Source organism: Pristiophorus japonicus, chromosome 14 (genome assembly GCF_044704955.1).
Source record: "Pristiophorus japonicus isolate sPriJap1 chromosome 14, sPriJap1.hap1, whole genome shotgun sequence".
NCBI lineage: Eukaryota > Metazoa > Chordata > Chondrichthyes > Pristiophoridae > Pristiophorus > Pristiophorus japonicus.
This window is the reverse complement of record NC_091990.1, coordinates 187,474,377-187,480,376: the sequence shown is the minus strand read 5'-3', so window position 1 is coordinate 187,480,376 and position 6,000 is coordinate 187,474,377.

The following is a 6,000-nucleotide window of genomic DNA, read 5'->3' as shown; positions in this document are numbered from 1 at the left end:
TGACAATTAAACGCTTGAAAAAGAAAAACATGAAAAGATTGGGAAAAGAGCAAAGAATGATACAGTTCTGGTCTTCACATTATCAGAAGGCTATAGAGGCACTGTAGAAGGTGCAAAAATGAATCACAAGTATGATACCAGTGCATGGAGTCCCCGATCTGCGTGAGAACACCAGTGGCAAGTCGGCGCCATAAAAGGAGCGGCGAGTGGCCCCGGGGCAGTGTGGCAGCCATGACTACTTCTGGAGAAACGTAAGCTGGTGCAGGAGGGCGATGGCAGCGAAGAGTGACATCATCAAGGTCCAGGTCGGTGATTGGAGCGTGAGCAGATACAGCAGGAGCGGTGAGAGATTGTAGAAACATAGGAACATAGAAAATAGGTGCAGGAGTAGGCCATTCGGCCCTTCGAGCCTGCATCACCATTCAATTTGATCATGGCTGATCATGCAACTTCAGTACCCCATTCCTGCTTTCTCTCCGTACCTCTTGATCCCTTTAGCAATAAGGGACATATCTAACTCCCTTTTGAATATATCTAACAAACTGGTTTCAACAACATTCTGTGGTAGAGAATTCCACAGGTTCACAATTCTCTGAGCGAAGAAGTTTCTCCTCATCTCGATCCGAAATGGTTACCCCTTATCCTTAGATTGTGACCCCTGGTTCTGGACTTCCCCAACATTGGGAACATTCGTCCTGTATCTAACCTGTCCAATCCTGTCAGAATTTTATGTTTCTATGAGATCCCCTCTCATTCTTCTAAATTCCAGTGAATATAAGCCTAGTCAATCCAGTCTTAGAAACATAGAAACATAGAAAATAGGTGCAGGAGCAGGCCATTCAGCCCTTCTAGCCTGCACCGCCATTCAATGAGTTCATGGCTGAACATGAAACTTCAGTACCCCCTTCCTGCTTTCTCGCCATAACCCTTGATCCCCCGAGTAGTAAGGACTTCATCTAACTCCCTTTTGAATATATTTAGTGAATTGGCCTCAACTACTTTCTGTGGTAGAGAATTCCACAGGTTCACCACTCTCTGGGTGAAGAAGTTTCTCCTCATCTCGGTCCTAAATGGCTTACCCCTTATCCTCAGACTGTGACCCCTGGTTCTGGACTTCCCCAACATTGGGAACATTCTTCCTGCATTTAACCTGTCTAAACCCGTCAGAATTTTAAACGTTTCTATGAGGTCCCCTCTCATTCTTCTGAACTCCAGTGAATACAAGCCCAGTTGATCCAGTCTTTCTTGATAGGTCAGTCCCGCCATCCCGGGAATCAGTCTGGTGAATCTTCGCTGCACTCCCTCAATAGCAAGAATGTCCTTCCTCAAGTTAGGAGACCAAAACTGTACACAATACTCCAGGTGTGGCCTCACCAAGGCCCTGTACAACTGTAGCAACACCTCCCTGCCCCTGTATTCAAATCCCCTCACTATGAAGGCCAACATGCCATTTGCTTTCTTAACCGCCTGCTGTACCTGCATGCTAACCTTCAATGACTGATGTACCATGACACCCAGGTCTCGTTGCACCTTCCCTTTTCCTAATCTGTCACCATTCAGATAATAATCTGTCTCTCTGTTTTTACCACCAAAGTGGATAACCTCACATTTATCCACATTATACTTCATCTGCCATGCATTTGCCCACTCACCTAACCTATCCAAGTCACTCTGCAGCCTAATAGCATCCTCCTCGCAGCTCACACTGCCACCCAACTTAGTGTCATCCGCAAATTTGGAGATACTGCATTTAATCCCCTCGTCTAAATCATTAATGTACAATGTAAACAGCTGGGGCCCCAGCACAGAACCTTGCGGCACCCCACTAGTCACTGCCTGCCATTCTGAAAAGTACCCGTTTACTCCTACTCTTTGCTTCCTGTCTGACAACCAGTTCTCAATCCACGTCAGCACACTACCCCCAATCCCATGTGCTTTAACTTTGCACATTAATCTCTTGTGTGGGACCTTGTCGAAAGCCTTCTGAAAGTCCAAATATACCACATCAACTGGTTCTCCTTTGTCCACTTTACTGGAAACATCCTCAAAAAATTCCAGAAGATTTGTCAAGCATGATTTCCCTTTCACAAATCCATGCTGACTTGGACCTATCATGTCACCATTTTCCAGATGCACTGCTATGACATCCTTAATAATTGATTCCATCATTTTACCCACTACTGAGGTCAGGCTGACCGGTCTATAATTCTCTGTTTTCTCTCTCCCTCCTTTTTTAAAAAGTGGGGTTACATTGGCTACCCTCCAGAACTGATCCAGAGTCAATGGAATGTTGGAAAATGACTGTCAATGCATCCGCTATTTCCAAGGTCACCTCCTTAAGTACTCTGGGATGCAGTCCATCAAGCCCTGGGGATTTATCAGCCTTCAATCCCATCAATTTCCCCAACACAATTTCCCGACTAATAAAGATTTCCCTCAGTTCCCCCTCCTTACTAGACCCTCTGACCCCTTTTATATCCGGAAGGTTGTTTGTATCCTCCTTAGTGAATACCAAACCAAAGTACTTGTTCAATTGGTCTGCTATTTCTTTGTTCCCCGTTATGACTTCCCCTGATTCTGACTGCAGGGGACCTACGTTTGTCTTTACTAACCTTTTTCTCATTACATACCTATAGAAACTTTTGCAATCCACCTTAATGTTCCCTGCAAGCTTCTTCTCGTACTCCATTTTCCCTGCCCTAATCAAACCCTTTGTCCTCCTCTGCTGAGTTCTAAATTTCTCCCAGTCCCCAGGTTCGCTGCTATTTCTGGCCAATTTGTATGCCACTTCCTTGGCTTTAATACTATCCCTGATTTCCCTAGATAGCCACGGTTGAGCCACCTTCCCTTTTTTATTTTTACGCCAGACAGGAATGTACAATTGTTGTAATTCATCCATGCGGTCTCTAAATGTCTGCCATTGCCCATCCACAGTCAACCCCCTAAGTATCATTCGCCAATCTATCCTAGCCAATTCACGCCATATGTCATATGTCAGTCCTGCCATCCCGGGAATCAGTCTGGTGAACCTTCGCTGCACTTCCTCAATAGCAAGAATGTCCTTCCTCAGATTAGGAGACCAGGAGAGGCGTGAGTTCAGGGCCAGGGGCCCAGGGGCAGCACAGGCCAGCCCACACTGTGATATGTGTGCGCACTCGGTCCTTGCAGCAGAGCAGGTCTCCAGTCGTCTTGGATAACCCTTGCCACTGGACCAAGACCTAGCTCTGTCAAGCGCGTGTGGTGGCTGGTGTGCAACGGCCATGCCACGTTAGAAAAATCCATGCACAGGCATCTTCCACCCTTCTACCCAATGGCTCAACCATGGCTAACAAGGGAAATTAAGGATAGTGTTAAATCCAAGGAAGAGGCATATAAATTGGCCAGAAAAAGCAGCAAACCTGAGGGCTGGGGGCAATTTAGAATTCAGCAGAGGAGGACAAAGGGTTTAATTAGGAGGGGGGAAATAGAGTATGAGAGGAAGCTTGCCGGGAGCATAAAACCTGACTGCAAAAGCTTCTATAGCTATGTGAAGAGAAAAAGATTAGTGAAGACAAACGTAGGTCCCTTGCAGTCAGATTCAGGTGAATTTATAACGGGGAACAAAGAAATGGCAGGCCAGTTGAACAAATACTTTCGTTCTTTCTTCACAAAGGAAGACAGAAAAAACCTTCCGGAAGTACTAGGGGACCGAGGGTCTAGTGAGAAGGAGGAACTAAGGATATCCTTATTAGGCGGGAAATTGTGTTAGGGAAATTGATGGGATTGAAGGCCAATAAATCCCCGGGGCCTGATAGTCTGCATCCCAGAGTACTTAAGGAAGTGGCCCTAGAAATAGTGGAATCATTGGTGATCATTTTCCAATAGTCTATCGAGTCTGGATCAGTTCCTATGGACTGGAGGGTAGCTACTGTAACACCACTTTTTTAAAAAAGGAGGGAGAGAGTAAATGGGTAATTATAGACATCAGTAGTGGGGAAAATGTTGGAATCAATTATTAAAGATGAAATAACAGAGCATTTGGAAAGCAGTGACAGGATCGATCCAAGTCAACATGGATTTATGAAAGGGAAATCATGCTTGACAAATCTTCTGGAATTTTTTGAGGATGTACCTAGTAGAGTGGACAAGGGAGAACCCGTGGATGTGGTGTATTTGGACTTTCAAAAGGCTTTTAACAAGGTCCCACACAAGAGATTGGTGTGCAAAATTAAAGCACATGGTATTGGGGGCAATGTACTGACGTGGATAGAAAACTGGTTGGCAGACAGGAAGCAGAGAGTCGGGATAAACGGGTCCTTTTCAGAATGGCAGGCAGTGACTAGTGGGGTGCCGCAGGGCTCAGTGCTGGGACCCCAGCTCTTTACAATATACATTAATGATTTAGATGAAGGAATTGAGTGTAATATCTCCAGGTTTGCAGATGACACAAAACTGGGTGGCGGTGTGAGCTGTGAGGAGGACGCTAAGAGGCTGCAGGGTGAATTGGACAGGTTAGATGAGTGGGCAAATGCATGGCAGATGCAGTATAATGTGGATAAATGTGAGGTTATCCACTTTGGGGGCAAAAACACAAAGGCAGAATATTATCTGAATGGCGGCAGATTAGGAAAATGGGAGGTGCAACGAGACTTGGGTGTCATGGTACATCAGTCATTGAAAGTTGGCATGCAGGTACAGCAGGTGGTGAAGAAGGCAAATGGTATGTTGGCCTGCATAGCTAGGGGTTTTGAGTATAGGAGCAGGAAGTCTTACTGCAGTTGTACAGGGCCTTAGTGAGGCCTCACCTGGATTAGTGTTCAGTTTTGATCTCCTAATCTGAGGAAGGACGTTCTTGCTATTGAGGGAGTGCAGCGAAGGTTCACCAGACTGATTCCCGGGATGGCTGGACTGACATATGAGGACAGACTGGATCGGCTGGGTCTTTATTCACTCGAGTTTAGAAGGATGAGAGGGGATCTCATAGAAACATATAAAATTCTGACGGGACTGAACAGGTTAGATGCAGGAAGAATGTTCCCAATGTTGGGGAAGTCCAGAACCAGGGGACACAGTCTAAGGATAAGGGGTAAGCCATTTAGGACTGAGATGAGGAGAAACCTCTTCACTCAGAGAGTTGTTAACCTGTGGAATTCCCTACCGCAGGGAGTTGTTGATGCCAGTTCGTTGGATATATTCAAGAGGGAGTTAGATTTGGCCCTAATGGCTAAAGGATCAAGGGCTATGGAGAGAAAGCAGGAAAGGGGTACTGAGGTGAATGATTAGCCATGATCTTGTTGAATGGTGGTGCAGGCTCAAAGGGCCTACTCCTGCACCTATTTTCTATGTTTCTATGTTTCTATGTCTCAGGATGTAGTTCGGGATCTGGAGTGTCAGGTCCTTTAATGAAACACCTGTGAATTCATCCTTTTTTGGTGTGGAAGCAAGTCATCCTCATTTTGAGGGACTGCCTATGATGATGACCAGTACTAAGAGGATAGAATCATAGAAATTTACAGCATGGAAGGAGACTATTTCGGCCCATCGTATCCGCGCCGGCCGACCAAGAGCTATCCAGCTTCATCCCACATTCCAGCTCTTGGTCCATAGCCCTGTAGGTAACATTTTAAGTGCACATCCAAGTATTTTTTAAATATTGTGAGGGTTTCTGCCTCTTCCATTCTTTCAGGCAGTGAGTTCCAGACCCCCACTACCCTCTGGGTGAAGAAATGACCCCTCATATCTCCTCAAACCTCCCCCGAAGTACTTTAAACCTATGTCTTTTGGTTGTTGACCCCTCTGCTAAGGGAAACAGGTCCTTCCTATCCACTCTATCCAGGCCCCTCATAATTTTATACACCTCAATCAGGTCTCCCCTCAGCCTCCTCTGTTCCAAAGAAAATAGACCCAGCATCTCCAATCTTTCCTCATAATATGTCCTTACTGTCATGTATTCAACCAGCATTGTAATCCATGTATAATCTGACCTAAGTGACTGTGAGAACAATGACCACTAGTTGGGAG